Genomic DNA, 23,844 nt, shown 5'->3' with positions numbered 1-23,844 from the left:
GTAGAATCGTCGTCCTCCCCACACCGGATGGAAAAGACCTGAGTTCAAGAACCGTCGATAACGGGAGGAATTGTTATGGGCCGTTTTCACAACGTGGCTGAAATTGGTGTCAGGCGAGGGTAGCATGGTTTTTCTCCCGGAAACTAGGGATTTTCATCCAACAAACAGAAAATCCAATCACGCAATTTACAGATAGCATACACGGAGTATATGGCCTTAGTCGCTTATGCTCCTAAAAAAACCCTGGTGGGATAGGATTGCTGACACTGCAGCAACTTGCTACGGTGTGGAACACCTCGCCAATAGGACCGATTGGAGATCAAATTGGTAGAACCTGTCTCTCTCTCTCTCTCTCTCTCTCTCTCTCTCTCTCTCTCTCTCTCTCTCTCTCTTTGGTAACATGGGGCTTCCTTTCCCTACCCTTCATTTCACTCTTTTTTACATGGTCCCCGTCCAAGAAGCTGAGGCAACTCTAGCGGAGACTAGCCAGAGTATGTTATATCCCTACTGCCTGGCTGCCTCCCCGTTTGCTGTGGATGGCAACATGGGGCCCCAAAAGGTGCCCTTCCACCAAGTGCCAGAAGAACAACATAACAACACACCACCACCACACTACGCTATAGAGACCACATACTACTCACATTCCTCACATTCTCAGGGTTCTGTTTCTCTGAACTGATGGCGCAGTGGTGGGAAATCAACGGTGGCCTGTTACCGTCAACACTATGTTGCATTCCAATGGTCCGAGGATAGTTCCTTAAGCACTGCCACAGATTTGGAGTTCGTCAAATAGATAGAAGTCTGGTGCAACAATAATGCTTCTTCCAGAATGCTTCTTCCAGAAAAATAGTTGGGTACAAAAAGTATAAATTATAAGGCGAATTAACAAAGCGAAGACAACAGAGAAGGATCTCCCACCATAGGGCGTTAAAAGCCGCCTCAAAAACTGTAAAGATGGTCGTGGAATATTTGAAGTCGTTTCAAATTTAGTGACAAAATTCAACAAGGGCCTCTCATCCCTTTCCAGGAGTAAAACCATATTGTCATTAAGAGGAATAACCAGGGGCTTGAAACAGGTAAATATTTCAGCCTAGAATCTCTTCAAAGGTTTTTCTGAACAGGAAGGTCTGGTCTGAAGAATTTGGGGATAAATTTCAGGAGAGCATTTTCTTTTCCAAATATCTGGAAAGATAGTTTTTGAAGATATTTTATGATAAAGTAATAATAGGGTATTAGGCTTACCTTGAAAAAAAATTTAATGAATTCCCTTTTAATGAGATCAGGACCAGGTTAGGTTAAGTCAAGTTAATTTCCTAAAATTTAATTAAATATTTGAGACCATTTTGAAATTTTTCCAGAATCAGTAATGAGAGTATTATTCAGGCCATTACTGATCCTGGAGTAAATTTGGAAATCAATTCCAAATAAATTCGTTTGTACACTACACCACAGGGATTATCATTTCCTGATGTTTTAAATAATTTTTTGTTTCGCTGATGTTTTAGCATTGAAGGTTTGATGTTTTGCATTTGGAGGTACATTGATAAAAGAGGTAGGGACGAATTAAAATCAATCACTTAAAGTCCAGTCTGTGAAAATGATCAAAATATAGATATTTGATGCGAGTGTGGGAGTGGTTACAGTAAGACCAATATTACATCCTTCAGATGTAGAATTTTCCATTGCATAATCTTGTTAAAAGCCAATCATTTCTTTCCAGATGCAGATGTCTTCGACCCTGCAAGGTTCTCTTCGGAACAGATGCCATCTTTATAGTTACATTCCTTTCTCAGTTAGTCCAAGGAATTTCATCGATAATGTAAATCCTCTGAATAATTTAGACCTTTCCACTGGAAAAGAGAAACCCGTTATCGTCATTTCTCCTTTCAGTGTGGGTTGTTCACCCCTGAAAAAGTCACACAAATTGTATGTATACAAAGACAGACATTTTGTATATGATCTTGTATATATTTAAAAAAAACCATAACATGAATTTACCAACGTGTTCTTCCTAGACATAATTAAGAACCTTTATGAGATGTTCTTCACTTTTCATTCATGTTAATTACTAATTAAATGTGTTCATTTTGTAAATCAGTTCTGGTGTCTTCCGTATGGGCTCTTTGTGCGTATTTTATTTCTGTTCGAAATGTACTCAGTTATTGTGGATGGTCTTTATTGAGTCTTACAAAAAGAGGGATTAGTTCGAATATGGACGGACCATGGATAAATTGGATTGTCAGAGTGCTGGCTGATCACGTGCAATCCTTCCTTCTTAGTCTGAACTGTATACGAAGCTTATCAGCTGGTCGAAGAACCACTTCTGGTACAAAGAAGACTTTATCTCTTGGATCGATAGAACGAATGTTGAACCTTCGAAGAATACTTGCTAAAGTCACCTTTAATTCTAATACAGCATACTTCTGGCCTGGAAAAGAAAAGAAAAACAAAGAAACAAAGTTAAGAAAAAAGTTATCAGGTCAGTTATACTACTAAGCAGTTATTTCTTAATCCTAAACTATGGACTTCTCGTCTATGAGAAGAATACAATTTTTAAACGCTGCTGTGATGATCCAGGCCACAACCAGGACTTTGTGGTCCTAGTTTACTAACATGATTTGGACGTCCTCGCATGTGTACCACAGTGCGTATGAGCCCGTACTCCTCCCCCAACGGGTGCAAAAGACCTGGATTCGAATCCGATCAATGAAGCCAAGAATTTTTATGGGATTTTTTCGCAAATGGCTGAGTTAATCGGTTTCATGCAAGGGTAGCATGATTTTTTATCCAGCAAACAAGTGAAAGAATCACAAAACAGGCCAATTTACAGACATAAATCTTCTTTTCTGGCTCGTGCAGCAAAACCCTGTGGCTTCCGTGTAATATTAATAATAAAAATAATACTAAAAGACATAAATTTAAAATTTTCTTGTAATGAACGAAGACGATTTATTAAAGTTCACCAGATATGGATAGATACAATTATCCTGGCACCCTGATATGCGAAATAACACAATGACTTGGAGGAAATCAATTACCTTCTTTGGTTTAAAATCTTCTAACATTTAAACTATACGTGTAATATTGAAAATTATTCTTTACCGATGCAATTCCTTGGACCAACTGAGAAAGGAATGTAGCTGTAAGGATGACGTTTATTCTTTTCTTCTGAAGAGAACCTGTCGGGATCGAAGACCTCTGCATTGGGGAAATTTGCTTCATCACGATGCAGAGCAACGATTGGTAAGAACACCGTCGTACCCTTAGGAATAACATGGCCGTCTGGAATGAAACGATTGGCTTTTAACTCCATCATGCGATCTAATTTTAAATACATCATGAGATGTATTACGAATGAATTTTTTAAATTTCTTCGAGAAATTTTATTATAAGTTTGTTTTAAATGGAAAATTAGTGTAGAGTTCCCCAACGTTTTTCACCTGGCGACCCCACTGAAAAAGGAATTTTTCCGTCATCGATCCCTCATCCAAAAACACGCACGCATTTTAATGGATTGATTACAACAAAAATCTGTTAATAATGGTGAAATATTTATTAAAAATATAAAATAATCATAATAAATGGCTAAGGTTTATTACTGTCATATTAATTTTGTTAATGCGACAGTTGTGGCTGATGGTTTGCAATAAGCTGTTCAGTGAAATTACTTAATTTGATCCTTAGGTCCCCACGTTCAACCTGAACGTGGAGGCCTAAGGGAAAGTGGGGGCCGCGCTCAACCATAATTTCAGCCTGTTTCTTGTTTTTCTCTGTAAACTATTAATATGACTGAATCCATCTTCCATTAATGACTTTTGGGCAAAGCTAACAATAGCGTTTCTGCCACAATTTGTAATTTAGGACATTTATTTCAAGTATCTCTTCATTAAGAAGACCAATTACAGGTCACAGTTATATTTTTAAATCGTGCATTACTATTTTCTTTATATTTATTGTTATATAATTTTCCCATCCATTCCCATTCAACCCCTTGACATGTATCGACCATTCTCTAAAGACAATTGACCCTAAAGGATCCATATGGGCCCATTGGGAATCCCAAAATTGGACAAACAATGTTATGAATCGATGAACTGCACACCACGTCCGTCTTCTTTTTGGTTAGCAGATATCAAGTAGATCTTTGCTAAAAGATCTAAGAAGTCCGATGCCCGCTCCCCAAGAAAATTCATCTGCAACTGGATAAATAATATGCCATGGACTTGACTTCCATTCACCAAATTTAACTTTTTATTGCCATGTTTTTTGTCATGCCCGTATAATTTAAGTTGGATATTCCCTGTTGCATATATTAATAATAAACTAAATCTCACAACTTTAAATACACGGGTGGTGGTATTATTTAAATTTTTTTTAAAAAGGTAAATTCCGTGTTTAATTTTCATGAAATCTTGCTTACCAAGAAAGATATCTTCTTCACAGCATCGGCCAATTAATGGAGCCGAAGGGTATAAACGGAGTACCTCCTATTCGATAAAAATAACGAGAAGAATAAAACATACATTTATATATTAATAAATAAATTAATATTAATAAATATATACATTAAGACATTTATTTTATCTTTTCAATTATTTCACCCAACTTTTAAACACCTTCAATAATGCATTTGATTCTTTCTCTCTATTGTCAAGTACTTTGGCTGCAAAAGATTAATTCTGGTTGTGAGTAAACTGGAAGAAACATCATCCAACTCTTCTTTGACTTTAACTTTATTTGTCACTAAATTAGAAAGAAGAATCCTGACAGCAGAAAAGCTGAACCGAATTAACAGTAGTTTGTCACCTGGGTCAACTCAACTCGGGGAGAGTTCAATTTCAAAGCAATTCGAAACACAATAAGTAATGGTTATTTAAGATGGTGGCTCCGGCTTGTGCAACATTGTACTCAGTTACTTTTCCACCAGTACCACGAATGCATTCATAATCTTGTTATGTCTCCTCGAAGTTCCTTGATCAGTGAAAAGCTGTGCTTGTGTAGGATGTGCCTAACTATTAACGGAGAGGAATCTGGATATTAATGGTACAGTAGTGCATTATGTTTCTTTTCTGTTTGTTACAAAATGCAGTACATCTTTGACATTAAGCGACCGTTCCAAAATGATATGGATAAATGAAGAAACCCACATAGTTATCTGGTTTCTGCATTCCAAAGGGACGAAGCACATGAATCACCAAAGACTGAGAGCTGTTCATGGCCAAAAACAATCACATACGTAACTAAAATAATCCTCCATTAAAATGGAGGATTGTTTTAGTTGCTTGTTTATCGACTGTTATTTGCTGATAGGGTTTTAGCATAATGTTTCATTTTTATAAAAGCCAAACCTTCCAATCAACCAAGCCATACCAATCAAATATCAGTCCTGGCTGCTGACTGCCTGAATCAAAAGTTAAAGGTTATGTTTGTGGTTAATACGCACCTTCCCCATTTCGATCCTTTTCAGAGAATAAATAACAGAAATTTGGTTGAAACCAATTCTTCTTTTAAGCCTGTCGAAATAAATCATTCATGCAGTCTGTGTTTATTGTACCATTACATTTTACCCTTTGTATCTACGAAAAATCAAAATGAGTGACAAAAGGTTACACCGCCTTATTTAAAAACCATCAGGCAGGCCTTAATTTCCTTGTGTTGTAACTGCTGAGCCTGCATCATCCCCAAGTATTTGCAGGTCTCTCCTTCTGTCATAGCTTCGATCTCTTTACCAGTCAAAGCTGGTAGTTTCGGCCAACTAATTTTCCCTAGTGCAGTGTTTGGGTCTTGCACTTTTGTAGACTAAATTCCATCCTGATGTCCTTGCTGAATTCTTCGGTTATCCGGAGTATTTGCTGGAGTTGCTTCTCGGTTGCCGCGTACAGCTTGATGTCATCCATGTACATGAGGTTTTTGGTCCTAATCGCTGTTCGGTGACCTGAATATCCGGGTATCGTTCCAACCACTTGGTAAGTAGTCGCGATCTGTACATTGTCATATCGGTCTCTAGCCTGGTTTTTTCGTAGTATGCTCGCATGATGTATGTATTCATTTCAATGCTCCACTTCATGCGTTGGCGTTTTTTTCTTCCTTTCTGGGTGGTCATAGTTGTTGCGCAGGAAACACTTCCAGTTGGTGGGGCTGGATGGTCTTGCCCTTCTCTTGTGGTAGCCTTAAGAGAGACAGTGTCACTCACTCCACTGTCTTGCTCGGGAGACTGTCTCCAACTTTTCGAACCGACCCCTCTGCCCAATGCCTGAACGCGAGTGACTTTATCCTGCGCCACACTCAATGCAGTATGAATAATATTTATCTGCGACATCATCCATCTATGGAGGTGGACTTTTTTAGCTTCGACTTATGTCCAGTGGTTTATTTATTTTATTATTATTATTATTATTATTGTTATTATTAGCCGTATGGTGCAAGGAGCCTGAGCCTTATGCTGCACCAGCCGAAAAAAAAATTCTGAATTACCCTGAGAGAGAGAGAGAGAGTCAGAAGTAGAAGGGAATCATCAAGAAAGAGAAGATGATGACATCCAGCTCAGACCCTGGGTGTGCCAAGCGCATGCTCGCCAGATGTAGCCCCCTGGGGGGGTATATATAAGTTGTATTGATGTATTGAATTAAATTTGCATAAATGGACGTGAAAGTTACACAAAGTGCCAGTGGGTGAGGATAGTTGAAAAATAATTGTAGTAAATATGTGAAATGAGTGTCCACTCTGTGGGTAAATCAACGGACACTTAAATATTAATTAACTTCCAAAATCTCGCTATCTGAATTCAGACTAAACCATGGATCTTGACTAGGTCTATAAGCTACTTACAGAAAATAATTGAATATAACAATTAAGTCAATAAAGACGAACTTAATTTATAATTAAGTCAATTGACGAACCAGGACTGTTAGTTTGAATGGACAAGGAAAAGTTGGAAACCATTTATGTAATTTATTATCCATAGCATTAGTAACAGCAGGTAGGAATTTCTTCAGTAACAGAACCCATATTTCTTGAGGAGAATCGTTGTTACCATCTGGAGAGTAGAATTTTCCAACAAACATGCTTTTATTAATTTATTTTATTATTATTATTTTTTTTTGACTCTTAAGGACATTGATAGGATTCACGATACAATCCTCGACTATGATGGAAATCCCTTGAAGGATAAAATAAATTTACCATTAATATTTGAACACCAATCCGTTGATAGATACAGGTCATGTTCTCAAGCTGTTTGTCGATGTTCATCCTGGGTTTATTGACTGTTTTATGCCAGATCTTCTAAGGTCTATCTAGATGGACGGGACAATAATGCGAGTGTCCAATTATTAATGGTAGAGCAGTATATAGGCATTTTTAGCGGTTATTTTCTTTCTGTTTAGTAGCACATTACATGTTTAATAAACGCGCTTCACTTATGAATGCTACACTTAAGTTCTTAAAGGAAAGTTTGAGTTCAAACACTCTTAAAAACATTTTTATTAAACTCAATAAAACAAAATCAACAAATAAACAGAATAATAAAGAAAAAGTTGTGTCGGCGCAACTATATCTCCAATAGTTATTAAAAAGAACTTGTACGTATGGCAACTTGCAATAAAAGTTAGAAACGATGTAGACTTTTCTTTAACTCTAAATAATGTCAGTAGAAAAAATGTAAACAACTTTTGCATATTAATAGAATCATTCACAAGGGTTTGAATATTCTACATAATATCCAATTATGCACTGTATATACGACTAAATAGTGAGAAAGAGTTAATTTACCGTATAAATGGCTTTCACATAACATCTGTTTAGTTTCAACATCTTTGCTCTTCCAATTTTGTCATTTTTGCAGACACCTCCCACAATTCACTTGCTAACTTTGAGTCCCTGGCTTTCGGAGATCTCATACCCCGACTACAATCTACGAAATATTCCCCTGACACGTTTTCTAACTTTTCTTCTACAGCCAAATAAACGGTTGTCTGGGCCCCTTCCTGACTGGTCTTTAAGAAAGGGTACGCCAGCGGCACAAGCAGACGTTTAACAATTCCCCCACAGTCACGAGTGATGGATGTTTCTGCTGTTCCAGGATGCAGAGCATTCACTGTCACTCCCGATCCCTGCAGTCTTCGACTCAGTTCAGCAGTAAACAACAAATTCGCCAGTTTGGTGCTGCAGTATATCCACGAGGGATCGCGAGGGTGCTTCTCGAAGTTCAAATTTCCAAGGTCCAAGGTGGCTATCCAGTGTAAAACAGATGACACCACAACAATGCGAGAAGGGGCGCTTTTCTTGAGCAAGTCCAGCAGGAGGTTGGTCAGCAGAAATGGACCAAAATGGTTAGTAGCGAACATCACTTCTAGGCCATCGTCGGTCATCCACTGCCCAGATGGAGCGCTGATCCCGGCGTTGTTGATCAGGACATCGAGACGATCTTCAGTTTTCTTGAAGTCTTGAACGAAGGCTCGCACCGATTTCAGGGAACTGACGTCCAGCTGTTTGATGACCACATTATCTTTCCCGGTCGATCTGGAGATGTCTAGAGCAGCTTCCTTTGCACGTTCCATACTTCTGCAAGCCATGATGACCCGTGCATTCCTGCTAACAAGTTCCCTCGCCGCTTCCTTTCCAATGCCGCAATTCGCACCCGTAATGATCACAGTTTTCCCCCTCATGTCTGTGGTGCTGTTGCATTTCCCCGTTGTCACTTTGAAATAAATTTTCGCAACGACAGCTACCAGCAACAAGACCAGAACGAAATCTCCAAAAGGAGAGTGTAGTGTGGATATCATTTCTCTTGCTGTTCCTCTTCCTTGTACGAATAATGAGAAGCACACCCTTGTCTTTTATGTAAAACAGCAAGCGGTGTTCCGCAACCACGTTCCTTAAGTAAACGCTGACGTGGGAGTTTAAAGGAGTCGATAATCTATTGGTGCAAAACCCACGACTTAATACACGCGTAATGTATCTCTTTAGTTGTAAACTGTCTTCCTTATTAAGACGCAATAAGACAGTGCTTTTTAAATATTTAATATCTGAGCTGTGGTGAGCGCATGCGTAATTTATTTTTAACTGTTGGATGGTTTGTGGTGCTCAATTAGAGTTGCCATTGGACTGTTACTGTTTGATATCAAATGCCGACCTTGGAGAACCTGTTCTTCTTCTGTTTTTTCTGTGATCTGCATAACACATTGCTTCCAGCTTTGGTGTCCATACCTTCTATTGATCATGGCACTCTTTCGAATCTATTGTTATTGCACAATTATGCGTATTTTGATTTTTTGTTTAATTCTTTTTTAAATAATTGGCTTTAATATTGAAAAAAAAAAAAAAAATTCTGAAATAGCATCAAGAAAGTCTGACTTCACAACGAGTTGCTTTGGTATAGCACTACTTACGACTAGCTACTTTTTCTCCGTTTTTTTCTTCTGATGGCATATAAACCATCAATACTAACGTATACACTGGTGTTCAAAGAAAGTGCATCACCTAGGAATTTCACATTTCTAACCCTTTTTCGCGATGGTATGTTACATTAATGACTAGCATCACAAATAGAAATATAAACAAAAGATATTTATTAATAGTTAAGGCAAAGCTAAGTAATATTTGACAGGTGCTCTCAAAATATTCCAAAATGAGCATTTGCAACCTTTATACAACAGTTTTGGTAAACACGACAATTATGGCTGAAATGTTATCAGAAGCCCTCAATTTGCTTAGTTTTATCATTTTAAAGGGAAAACAAAATGAAAAGTTCACCAGGTGCAAACTAATATTTAGTTGAACCGCCTGAAGGTGCTCTTCGTTCGTGGCGTCAACTGCACGTAACTCACCATCCTGACACACGCAAGGAATGACTGCAGCTCTTGCAGAGCGTGCTTATAATAATAATAAAGATAAATTTTTCAATGTATGCGACAAATACACTCAAATACACTTCTGGACAACATTAATAGAGTACGTGAAAAACTTCATCACAAGCTGTAACTCGTGCAGCTTGTGATGAAGTGGGACAAAATTTGGTATGGCCATGTACCATAAAATAAGGGTGAAATGAGGAGAAGCAAGAAACTTCCAACAGGTATAAGGGAGAGCTTCAATTCGTCCAACGACCTGCTACCCCAAAGAATCATCTAATAGGGGTTGTATAACAATTACCAATAAGGTCACATGGCATCAGTACGGCGTATGATCCCCTTCAATGGCTAAACAGGCCTGACAGCAGTGAACCATGCTCGATATAAGGGTGTCTATAAGATTCAGTGGCAACAAATCCCATTCTTCCACCAGCGCAGACCTTCGCTCATCAAGTGACCAAGGACTTGTCCGTCGGCTTGCAATGCGTCACCCAAGGGCATCCCACGCAGTTCGATCGGATTTAAGTGGGGTGATTGTGCTGGTCACGACAGTTGTTGGATACTTTCAGTTTCAAGATATTCCTCCACCACTTCAGCTCTATGTACACAGTCGCTTGTGGTGCATAAAAAGAAAATCTGAGACAACCACACCCCTAAAAGTCGCACATAGGGTTCAAGATCGTTCTCGGTAGCTCTGGCAGTTCCGGTACCTCATACATACCCCATACTCAACTGTACATTCATACTTACACGCGTGAACTAATATGTACCCATTCGTATACAAATACATCAACATAAAGCATGGAAACACGTAATGTGGTAGCAGCTCTTGACATAAACACTCCTACTGGGTGGGAAACAAATTCTGACACGCTGGTCTCATCTGGGTTTGTCATTATCAGCGATTGCCACAGCCAGGAGCAGTAGTCTAAGTAGGGGCATCTTACAGTCAGGCTGTCAGAGTATGGTTTTTTTCTTCTAGACTCAAAAACTTGAGGCAGTCATAAAGGAGGTGAGCCCAATCCTAATCGGATCACAGGTACAATTAAGGTCATGAATCAGTCCCAGTTGACATAACTTTACACTCACGGAACCATAGCCTCTCAGCAAGAAAGCGACGTCGAGTCCTGGGGAAAACCAAGGAGGTTGTTTGGGGAAGACATGAATGGAAGGAACCTTCTAGTAACTTCTCCTTTAGTTATTTGTCCCCAGCTACTCTGCCATTTCTGGTAAAGAGCAGAGAGGGTTCTCATTCTTTCTTGTTTGGCGTCTATTTCAAGATTTCGTGTGATTCCCAAGTTGGTGGTTGGACTTTGCATTTTTATTCTGTAGTTGAGGCCCCCTTCTTATTATTTCGAGGTCAAGGGACAGTTTGCCTGTCAGGACCTACAAAGCAAATGTACGCCTGTGCTGTAAATGGGAGGAAGATTGCCTCGTAGATATGGCCAAGTCTTTAGGTCCCAACGTAGCTCCTGATTTTTTTCAGTTAAGTGTAGAGGATGCGGGTAAAAAGTTAGCTTGTTATCAAATATAATACCTAAATATTTCAGCTCTGTTTGTATGGCTATTGACTTTCTTCAGGTTTTGATTTGTGGAGGTCTGCTTATTAGGTTACCTTTTAAGAGGATTGACTTTGTTTTGCTGCTGGATATTGTTAGATCGTGAGTGTTTGTGAAGTGGTGGAAAGTATTCATTACTAGGTTGGCACGCTGTTCAAGATCAGCCGTTGTGCCCTTGAACTTGAGTCCTTTTTCAAAGGATCCCCATATCAATCCCCTCATTATTGAATACCTGCAATTTGTTACTGCAGATCGATTTGTTTACCTACGGGGGTTTTATCTTTTAGTTGCTAGGCAACGGCCCTGATTATGTAGTCACGAGGATCCGCCTTAGGGCTTCGTTTGAAAAATATAATGATGGCAGTTAGTTGAAATCCTGCCACCTTTGACCCTCACTGTGGCAGCTAATGCTTCTTTTTCTGGAAACGGAAACTGATATTCAGGAATTTGTTTACCAAGGAAAATCCCGTTTGTGTGAGTGACATTGAAACTAAGAACTTCCCTCTCAGTGGATTGCCATGTACGGTTTAAGCTTTAATTGTGCTTCAAGAACAATTGTGTACAAGAATAATGTGAATTGAAGGTTTTCGATTTATAAAACCAAAAGTGGGATGAAGGCACCTAAAACAGCACGAATTCTGAAAATATAAGAAGATCGATAAAACCAGCCATCTGACATTTTAACTGGATAGAAGTAAATAATTAATTAGTGACTTAGAGTATTCGACACTTATAAATCTGTATAAACAAAGAGACAGTAACAACAAGTAGAGGGGTGTGATTAAAAAGTTCGGGGACTGACTTCGCATCATGAAATTGTGGAATCATAGCGTGTTGCGACTTGTCTCAACATGTTCGGTAACTCACTTAGACGTATTAATGCACGAATCCCCAGTTTATTTGCAGCTAATCTGATTCAGTCCACGTCGAACAGAATGCGTTTTGTGTTTTTCGTCAACTTTTAGCATTAGAAGAGGTATATATGATGCAAGAAAGCAAGCATCATCCAAAAAGAAAAAACATTCCACTTCCACTTCATCCCCTCCTTTTGTTCGAAATACCTGTCCAGCTGAGCCTTAAATTTATTTAGGCTATCAACTTCCACGACAAGGGATGGAAGTCTATTCCATCAACCAACTACCCGCTGGCTAAAGGCAAATTTTCGCACATCTATCCTATATCTGTCTTTCTTCAATTTGAATTTATACCTCCTCAGGTGATTTTTCTGAGCAAGAGGAAGAATCCCATCAGCATTGAGCATGCTCAAACCATTCAAGACCTTTATACACCTCTCAAAGATCACCTCGCCGGTGCCTAGTCTCCAGACACTGTAATTTGCAAAACTTAAGCCTTTTTTCGTAAGAGCACCCCTTTGTTCCATTCACTAATCTTGTTGCCCTTCTCTGTACTCGTTCCAGCAGCTCTACATCCTTCTTGAAATGAGGCCTCCAGACCTGTATACAGTACTCAAGGTGTGGCCTGACCATTGCCTTATACAAGGGAATAATCACCTCCTTATCCCTGCTAGAAATATTCCTATATATCATTGACAATACACCATCAGCTACTCTTGTAGCCCATCTGCACTGCTCAGAGAACTTCATATCTGCCTGCAAAATTACCCCCAGGTCCTTTTCATTCTCTACAACTGTCAGTGTAGTACCACAGAGTTGATACGGATCCAATAAAGGATCCAATACTGAACCCAGAGGGGAACTCCACTAATAACATTAGTCCACGATGAGCAGTGTCCATTGATTGATTACCACTCTCTGTCTTCTCCCCCTCAATCACCCCTTTATCCATAGCAGCAATTTGCCTCCAATGCCACACTGCTCCAATTTGTGCAGCAGTCTTCCATGTGCAACAGGATCAAAAGCCTTTCTAAGATCCAAGTATATAATATCAATGTTATTCCCTGCATCCAGTTCTTTTGTGACTACATCATAGTATCCAATGAAATTGGTCAGACAAGACTTCCCCTTAACAAAACCATGCTGTGTCCGAGCTATAACTGAAGTCTTGTCTAAATGATCCTGCAGTGCTTCTTTAACCAGTGCCTCCATTAATTTTCCTGGAACAGAAGTTAAGCTCACAGGTCTATAATTACTTGTGTCAGCCTTTGATCCTCCTTTGTGAATTGAGGTCACATTTGCACATCTCCAGTCTGTGGGTACCTCCCTTGAGTCCAAGGAAGCTCTCATAATTATGGCTAAGGGTTTGCTTACTTCCTCTGCTGTCTCCTTTAATATAACTGGATAGATCCCATCCACCCCAGGTGCCTTTTTTATGTTTATCCTCAACAATTTCTCCTCCACTTTCCTCTCAGTTATTACAAAATCATCTAGCACACTGCCAGAGTTGAATACACCTCTGGCATTCCCCTTCCCTGAATAACTCCTCGTGTGTGAATGTAGATGCAAAATACTCGTTTAGTTTGTTAGCTATCTGAGCAGGATCCTCAACTGTTGAACCATCAATATGCAGTGGACCAATCTGATTTATCCCTTTCCTTCTTGAGTTTACATAAGAAAAGAACTTTTTCTTGTTTTTCTTTGCATCCTTTGCCAAGGATTTCTCATAATCCGCCTTCGCCTGCCTAACCTCCTTCGTAACTTGGTTGCATATCAACTTGTATCTATCATAGGCTTCTGTGTCACGTGTTAATTTGTAAGTATCCCATGCATTTTTCTTCTCTGCCATATGCCTCATTAGTTCATCTGACATCCATTTTGTCCTTAACCTTGAACAATATTTCTTAGTTGGTATGTAAAGCCTAGTAGCTTCCAAGATAAGTTCTTTGAATGCTTCCCATTTTGAATTTGCTGTTGGTAACATCATCAGTTGGTCCCACTGTATAGAATTTAAATACTGTCTCAGTCCATCGTAGTCGCCTTTACGGAAGCAATAACCCTTCCCTTTACCCCTAATGGTAGTTACCTCTTTGAGTAAATCCCACTTCAGCACACTGTGATCACTGCCACCAAGTGGTTCATTTATCTGCAGATTCTTAATGCATGAAGAATCACTACTGATAATCAAATCAAGAGTATTACTCCCTCTAGTTGCCTCCCGAACATGCTGATGTAGGAAACAATCATCCAATAAATCCACAAAAGCCCTGCTAGTGTGTGAGTGACCAGCCCCCAAATTCCAGTCAATATCTGGGAAATTAAAATCTCCCATTATAAGACTCTCTGATTTACTGGCCCACTCTATTTCCCTGTACAGTTTCTTATTATACTCATCAGACTCATTAGGCCTATAGCACACTCCTACTCTCAATTTTGATCTCCCAATGTTTATGTCACACCAAACTGACTCCACACTGCACTGTCCAGCAATGTCGACTGGCTTCACTTCCTTGGTTTTTATGTGTTTCTTAACTAATAGCATAACCCCTCCTCCCTTCCTATCCTGTCTATTCTTTTCTGTAGACGTTGTACTCCCCAAATTCCAGTTCTGCATCCCTTATATCTGTGTGACACCACGTCTCTGATATCCCAACAATATCTGCCTTTGATGTTTTGAGCAATACCTCAAATTCATCAAATTTATTTACTAAACTCCTAGCATTGGTGTACACGCAAGTATACATGAACCTGTTCTTTTTCTTAGCTACCCTAACACAACCCATGTGTTTACTTGTACCCCAATGACTCCCAGCAGTCTCTGAAATATCCTGCATCTTGTTTTCCAGGCTGCTGCTCATTCCAATAGAAGCAGTGCATGAATCTCTTTCACCTCTGCCAGTGGCTACTGTCAATCTATTGGTCTTTGTCTCCCCCCCAAGCTAGCAGTTTTCTGACCCACCTAACAGTGCCTCGATAGCATCAGCAAATATTCTTGCACCCTTTCTATTTAAGTGTATCCCATCCCTGTAGAAGCAGTCTCTCCTGTTAACAAGTACAGTCCAGGCTGAAAAAAATTCTACCCCTTGAGCCTTGCACAATCTTTCCAGGGCCGAATTGATCGACAGGGCTCTCATTATATACTCCCTCCTATCGTGTCTGGGCAGAATTGCAGACACTTTCAAATTCAACCCTAATTCTCGGCTTTTTTTCGTCAGTGACCTGTATTTGTTAAGTAATTCTGCTGGTCTCCTACTCTTAATATCATTAGTGCCAACTTGTACAACTATATCTCCTTTTGTGCCCTTAAAAGGTGATATCCGCTCTACAACGTCATCAACCTTTGCCCCTGGCAGATATACTCTGTTCCTATTCCACCTATCCTTTTTACAAAGCATGTTTCCCGTTCCCCTGACAATAGTCACCAACAACTACTAGTTCCTGTGGGACCAGCGCATTCTGCCTAGGGGGCTGCCTCTGTGTTGCCTGATGACCAAGTGCAAGCTCTGGCGTTGATGTGGGCAGCTGAGAGCTTGATGGGCCCCTCAATTTAGATCCTTTGAGGGCATCCACCCTGTCCTTCAAGCTCTCATATAGGCCCATAACAACTTTGAGTTATCACCTGATTTCCTAGCATCGCGCGCACACAAAGATATCCCCCATGGCACTATCATGTCCCGTACCCAATTGCTCCACAAACATCAAACAAGCAGTGCATTTTAAAAGGTTGTGATTCAGAGGGCAACTTCCCCCCTCAGTTCTCCCCTGAGCCACAGCACTCCCATTAGCTTGAGCCTTTTGCTTTGCTTCTGTGGTGCGAATCATGATTTCGATTTAATTTCAATTTAAGTATAAAATTAAAACCCTAAACTTGTATCCCAACACAGTTATAACGCTATATTTATGTTTCAGTATCGAGTGTTATCTACGAGTTCCCTTTATATAACTTCTGTAACAAGTTACGTATTAATTAATTATGTTACGTTTGTAATCTAAGTCGTTATATGTATTTAGTTAAAAAGAACAATTTAATTGACAAAGAAGTTTAACAAGATTAATAGATTTTACTGATTAATTGACAATATTATATTATATACTATACTATACTAAGCTTACTTTATCTAGTTCGGGATATAACGTGGTGTCGTATAACAATGGCGGTAAGTTTAAGATGAGTGGTTTTCTGAGCAGCGAATCTGCATCAAATTCTCCACCGAGTGCTGGTAAAGAACTTATTTCTCGGTTGGTCATTTATCAAGTTTGTGGGAAGATTCTATAGAATAATTTGCAATAAGGAAAATGGGGTCCATTTTTGTTTTGTGTAGTGTAGCAGTGCAGCAGCTTCAATGTCATTTCGAAGGCTTCAAGATCGAAAAAAAAGAAGAAAAAAATGGTAATTTTGGTTTTCCATTAAGTTTGGAAATACCTCCAAACTTACTCCATCTTAATCTTTACAGGAAAAACAAGATCTAAAATCGAATCATAAATTAAATTATAAAAAATAATTATGACAGGGAATAAGAAATTTTTTTCAGTACGGTAGAAGAGACAATTACTTGAATTACTTGAATAGCCTCGAGCCTCTTTCCAAATCCCAATACTTCCTCTTCCACTCTCCCCATCTATCCATCACTGCAGGTAGATGTAGCCCCCTTTCCAACCCTCCCCTATCTCTTTCCCCCTCAGAAGCATCTGTCCCAATTAAAAAAGCCGTGAATTAGGGTTGAAATTGAAAGTGTCTGCAATTCTGCCCAGACACGATAGGAGGGAGTATATGATGAGAGCCCTGTCAATCAATTCGGCCCTGGAAAGATTGTGCAAGGCTGAAGGGGTAGAATTTTTTTCAGCCTGGTCTGTACTTGTTAACAGGAGAGACTGCTTCTACAGGGATGGGATACACTTAAATAGAAAGGGTGCAAGAATGTTTGCTGATGCTATCGAGGCAATGTTAGGTGGGTCGGAAAACTGCTAGATTGGGGGATACAAGGACTAATAGATTAACAGTAGCCACTGGCAGAGGTGAAAGTGATTCTTGCACTGCTTCTATTGGAATGAGCCGCAGCCTGAAAAATAAGATGCAGGATATTTCAGAGACTGCTGGGAATCATGGGGGTACAAGTAAACACATGGGTTGTGTTAGGGTAGCTAAGAAAAAGAACAGGTGCATGTATACTTGTGTGTACACCAATGCTAGGAGTTTAGTAAATAAATTTGATGAATTTGAGGTATTGCTCAAAACATCAAAGGCAGATATTGTGGGGATTTCAGAGACGTGGTGTCACACAGATATAAGAAATGCAGAACTGGAATTTGGGGAGTACAATGTCTACAGAAAGGATAGACAGGATAGGAAGGGAGGAGGGGTTATGCTATTAGTTAAAAAACACATAAAATCCAAGGAAGTGAAGCCAGTCGACATCGCTGGACAGTGCAGTGTCGAGTCAGTTTGGTGTGACATAAGCATTGGGAGATCAAAATTGAGAGTAGGAGTGTGCTATAGGCCTAATGACTCTGATGAGTATAATAAGAAACTGTTCGGAGAAATAGAGTGGGCCAGTAAATCAGAGAGTCTTATAATGGGGGATTTTAATTTCCCAGATATTGACTGGAATTTGGGGGCTGGTCACTCACACAGTAGCAAGGCTTTTGTGGATTTATTGGATGATTGTTTTCTACATCAGCATATTCGGGAGGCAACTAGAGGAAGTAATACTCTTGATTTGATTATCAGTAGTGATTCTTCATGCATTAAGAATCTGCAGATAAATGAACCACTTGGTGGCAGTGATCACAGTGTGCTGAAGTGGGATTTACTCAAAGAGGTAACTACCATTAGGGGTAAAGGGAAGGGTTATTGCTTTCGTAAAGGCGACTACAATGGACTGAGACAGTATTTAAATTCTATACAGTGGGATCAACTGATGATATTGCCAACAGCAAATTCAAAATGGGAAGCATTCAAAGAACTTATCGTGGAAGCTACTAGGCTTTACATACCAACTAAGAAATATTGTTCAAGGTTTAGGCCTAAATGGTTGTCAGATGAACTAATGAGGCATATGGCAGAGAAGAAAAATGCATGGGATACATACAAATTAACACGTGACACGGACGCCTATGATAGATACAAGTTGATCTGTAACCAAGTTACAAAGGAGGTTAGGCAGGCGAAGGCAGATTACGAGAGATCCTTGGCAAGGGATGCGAAGAAAAACAGCAAAGAGTTCCTTACTTATGTAAACTCTAGAAGGAAGGGGATGAATCAGATTGGTCCACTTGAGATCGATGGGTCAACTGTTGATGACCCTGCTCGGGTAGCTAACAAACTAAATGAATATTTTGCATCGACATTCACACATGAGGAGTTATTCAGCGAGGGGAATGCCAGAGGTGTATTCAACTCTAGCAGTAAGCTAGAGAATCTTGTAATAACTGAGAGCAAAGTGGAGGAGAAATTGTTGAAGATAAACACAAGAAAGGCACCTGGGGTGGATGGGATCTATCCAGTTATATTAAAGGAGGCAGCAAAGGAGGTAAGCAAACCCTTAGCCATAATTATGAGAGCTTCCTTGGACTCAGGGGAGGTACCCATTGACTGGAGATGTGCAAATGTGACCCCAATTCACAAAGGGGGATCAAAGGCTGACACAAGTAATTATAGACCTGTGAGTTTAACTTCTGTTCCCGGAAAATTAATGGAGGCACTGGTGAAAGAAGCACTGCAGGATCATCTAGACAAGACTTCAGTTATAGCTAGGACACAGCATGGTTTTGTTAAGGGGAAATCTTGCCTGACCAATTTGATTGGATACTATGATGCAGTCACAAAAGAACTGGATGCAAGGAATAACTTTGATATTATATACTTGGATCTTAGAAAGGCTTTTGATACTGTTGCACATGGAAGACTGCTGCACAAATTGGAGCAGTGTGGCATTGGAGGCAAGTTGCTGCTATGGATAAAGGGGTGGTTGAGGGGGAGAAGACAGAGAGTGGTAATCAATGGACACTGCTCATCGTGGACTAATGTTATTAGTGGAGTCCCTCAGGGTTCAGTATTGGGGCCTTTATTGTTTTCTGTATTTATAAATGATATTGATGATGGTATATCAGGCTTAATGTCCAAGTTTGCAGACGATACGAAGGTTGGCAGGGTTGTCAAGGACACTACTGACACTATGCTGCTGCAACAGGATTTGGAAAGGTTGAGCAGATGGGCTTCGAGGTGGCAAATGAAGTTTAACATTGACAAATGTAAAGTACTACATATGGGAAACAGCAACCCCAGAGCAACGTATCAACTCTGTGGTACTACACTGACAGTGGTAGAGAATGAAAGGGACCTGGGGGTGGTGGTGCAGGCAGATATGAAGTTCTCTGAGCAGTGCAGACGAGCTGCAAGAGTAGCTCATGGTGTATTGTCAATGATATATAGGAATTTTTCTAGCAGGGATAAGGAGGTGATTATTCCCTTGTATAAGGCAATGGTCAGGCCACACCTAGAGTACTGTATACAGGCCTGGAGGCCTCATTTCAGGAAGGATGTAGAGCTGCTGGAACGAGTACAGAGAAGGGCAACTAGATTGGTGAATGGGACAAAGGGGTTCTCTTACGAAGAAAGGCTTAAGTTTTGCAAATTACAGTGTCTGGAAACTAGGCACCAGCGGGGTGATCTGATAGAGGTGTATAAAGCCTTGAATGGTTTGAGCATGCTCAATGCTGATGGGATTCTTCCTCTAGCTCAGAAAAATCACCTGAGAGGGCATAAATTCAAATTGAGGAAAGACAGATGTAGGATAGATGTGCGGAAATTTGCCTTTAGCCAGCGGGTGGTTGGTGGGTGGAACAGACTTCCATCCCTTGTCGTGGAAGTTGATAGCCTAAATAAGTTTAAGGCTCAGCTGGACAGGTATTTCGAACGAACAGAGGGGTGAAGTGGAAGTGGTTATTTTTATTTATTTATGTTACTTTTTTTTTTTTTTTTTTTTTTTTTTGGCTGATGCTGCATAAGCTTGCTTTCTTGCATCAAATGCCTCTACTAATGCTAATGCTAATGCTAATTACAACATCGACAGGTGCATTTTAAATAGACTCCATGTAGATCCTGTTTGGATTCAGTTTTTATGTATTGAAACTTGTAAATTCATGGTCTTTATTATTATGTTTTGTATAGTGAAACGCAAAAACTGATGGTAATCAACCTTTAAGAAGAGTAAATAGACTTCAGGTAGAACTTGTCCCTCTATAGCCTTAAGAATTCTGTGAAATGTAAAGAAAATCAACTTTTATCCATCATCTTTAAATAGACCTTAAGAAACACGTGTTTTCTTTTCATTATTCCCGATTGAGCCTCCCCCGCTCTGTCTTTCATTCAATATCTGTGCTGTTTATTCAGGGTATAGTGAAACTTGTGACATCTTTAATTTTAAAATTCAGACTCCGGATACAACTTGCTTGTATTGAAGTCCAGTGTTCTTCGGGGACTTAAAGAATGTCTATGTATAGTTTCTTAAGAAAAGATTGCTGTTTTAAAAGGTTGTTTTAATTTTAAAAAAATTATCTATGGAACAGAGTGAAAAATATGTAACAATTCCGTCTTGAACATCAAAAAGGGAGTTCTTCTGATCTCACTTTCTTAATAACGTCTCCTTTCGTTTTCTTTTTCACTTCCCTTTTCGCTAATATTTCCTCATGCATTTCTATATAAATAAACACAAAATAATGACAAAATGCTCTTTCTGAACATGTTATTAACGCTACTAAAGTTACTAAAGCTACTAAAGTACTCACAAATTGGCATTCACGTCTTAATACAAGTTCGAGTAACTGTTGACATCAAATTTTTCTCTTACTTAAATTCCTAAGTAAACTCAAGATCTCAGCAATCAAATGCACATACTCCTGTAATTCCTTTAAGTTTTACAGTGCCTTGGGGATTGATGCTGACATATTCCGTGAGGCCTATCATTCTCTGATCCCCTCTTTAACTTTCCATTAATGTGTACCCACTTGCTTGCGATCTGTCCAGGACTATTTTGATCTAATTGGACTTTCTCAACTTTTGAACTCAAACCTGACGTATAATATCGATGTCAGGTTAGTAATTTACTTCTGATCGAGAGCCCTTGCCCGCCTCAGCTGGATGGAACTGCCAGTCAGTTCTTGAACAGTGTGCCTGAATGATAGATTCCCAACAAACATCTAAGCTAAGCCATCAGCGCAGAATAATTCTGATTATTCTCTAACTGTCCACGCTCCCTCTTTCTGGCTAGCAAGCTTACTAACTCCCTTTGAACCTTGGCATCTTCCTAGTGCTATACTTCCTAAATGGAAGTAGTGTCCTCGTAGCTACAGTGATGAATGACTTCAAGATTCCCATAATTCAACTATACTTTCCATTCTGTTTAATTAAGCCCATGACTATCGAAATTCCATTTCTCTTCATCTGCCTTAAGACTCCATGGTCACTATAGTGGCGAGCATTACAATTGATATAGATCGGTAGTGATGACCAGACCAAGAGAATTCTTGTCCTTTATTGGTCACCCTCACCCAGGAAAGATTCATCAATTTGATTTAAAAAGTTATCCCAGTGTTCGAGTTACCAGTACATAATTTCCAGTCACAGACAGCTTTAAATCCGAGGTATAGCCCTCCACCAGTTCCCTTTTGTTCCTCCCTGTTCTAAAATCAAATTCATCATCCCCTATATTAGGGGACCAAGTTGCCGTCCTCTCCACACTGGATGGAAAAGACCTGAGTTGGAGTCCCATCGATGACGAATCTACCGTACTACCAAAAATATTGGGACACTACATTTTGGACTTATACAAGTTCTAAAGAAGGAATGGACACCAATTCCTGCTGCCCATTATAAGGAACCAGGGTGAAGTATTACACAACGGATAGATTCTGTCATTGCTGCCGAAGATTGGTCTACACCTGATTCATTTGTCCATTAATACAGAAGCAAATTCAGATGTAGAAGTGGAGCTTATTGGTCACAGTAGATGAGGTACTTCAGGCATTCTCCATATCCACCTTCGACAATATGATCAAACATGGTTACTAAATTCTTTTCTAATGAAATTGGATTTGTAATAGTTTTAAAAATTGATCTACAACAAGTATATCAATTTCTGTAACGAGTTAAGACAAAAAGCTCAAAAGAAGAGTCCTCAAATCAAAGCCACAATCCTCGCAAAATACTTAAATTCTCTGTATCATCGATAGTTTTCTCCAAGTAGTCGATGAATCTAGCTGTAGATCAACTTATAAAGACAAGAAAAGAACTGAGATGTCCCTCAAGAAATTGTTACGAAATTTCGACAAGTAGCTACTTCAGAGGTCACAAACTGGACCATCAGAAACGATTAAACCCTGAAATTTTAAAACCTTAAACCCTGAAAAGTGCTCCATTTCCTTCAGCGTACCCAGAAAACAAAAATTATTTAAAACCTTTTGGACCATGAAGCAAAATTATTAGCAAAAGCCAACAAAAAAAATGGCTCTATTAAATTTTAAAACTTGTTTCAGAAACCCATTCTCCATTCCTTTTCTATAGTTCTACAATTTCAGTAATTCTAGAATGAAGTATTTTAAAGTTCAAAGCTGAAAACAAAATGGAATCCAGAAGTTCAGTTATCTTAACTGAACCATAGTTTGCCGAATATATCACTTTTTCATTCTGAAGTATTTAATTATTTTTTCCCCAAATGTCCTTTCTCTTGTTAACATTTAACAGGCGCCCATTTTTTTTATCAATTTATTGAAAAATACCAAAAAAATTGAAAATAATTAGTTGCTTATTGCAATACAAATATCTATCCATAATAACACGTATATAACAATATTATTATTAATATTAATATATATTAATAATATATAATGCATATATACAATATCATAACTAAACATCTATATACTTTTACAAAAAAATAATAATAAATAAATAAATAATAATAATAATAATAATAATAATAATTGTTTATTTACCCACTTTAAAATTCTTGTGCTTTTCTTCACATCCGGGACATTTTTCCTTCAAGCAGAAAAAAAGTATTTAAAAAACTGTCACGTTTAGAGTACTATAATCAAAGTACTATCAACACTGAATACAAAGAGAATATTCATATAAAATTTAGGTTATAATTAAATTTATTGTATTAAATATTATAGTAATTATAATAATAACACGTAAATGATGAAAAGTTTTAAAAAATTTTCAAAAACTTATTAGTAATATTACATCTCGATAATACATCAAGTAAATTAACTATTAGTGAAATAAAATTACGGCTTTCTGTAATTGTGGGTCAATGTCGTGCTGGGTTGCCCAGACGTGCTCAGCAATAGCTGAGTGCTCTACATCCGCCAAACGGATCGCCCTCTTGTGTTCGGAAAGGCGTTTTTCGAGCCACCTTCTGGTTTCCCCGATGTAGCAGACTAACCCACTCTGCAGTAGAGTGGGGACAGGCGTTTTTAATGAGGGATCGTAGTTTTCTGCCTGGGAGTTGGAGGCACTTTATCCCATGTGATTTTAAGATCCTACAGACCTGTTGTGATAGGTTTGGGTAGTATGGG

At 39.0% G+C, this 23,844-nt stretch overlaps 1 pseudogene; it reads right to left on the bottom strand.

The window, feature by feature from the left end:
• Positions 1-7,805: 7,805 nt before the first annotated feature.
• Positions 7,806-8,783, bottom strand: LOC150083587 (retinol dehydrogenase 13 pseudogene; annotated as a pseudogene).
• Positions 8,784-23,844: the final 15,061 nt, after the last annotated feature.

Source organism: Mastigoproctus giganteus, chromosome 7 (genome assembly GCF_048544385.1).
Source record: "Mastigoproctus giganteus isolate SK-2022 chromosome 7, ASM4854438v1, whole genome shotgun sequence".
NCBI classification, from domain to species: domain Eukaryota; kingdom Metazoa; phylum Arthropoda; class Arachnida; order Uropygi; family Thelyphonidae; genus Mastigoproctus; species Mastigoproctus giganteus.
The sequence above is the reverse complement of the archived record's forward strand: the minus strand, read 5'-3'. Positions and strand labels throughout refer to the sequence as shown.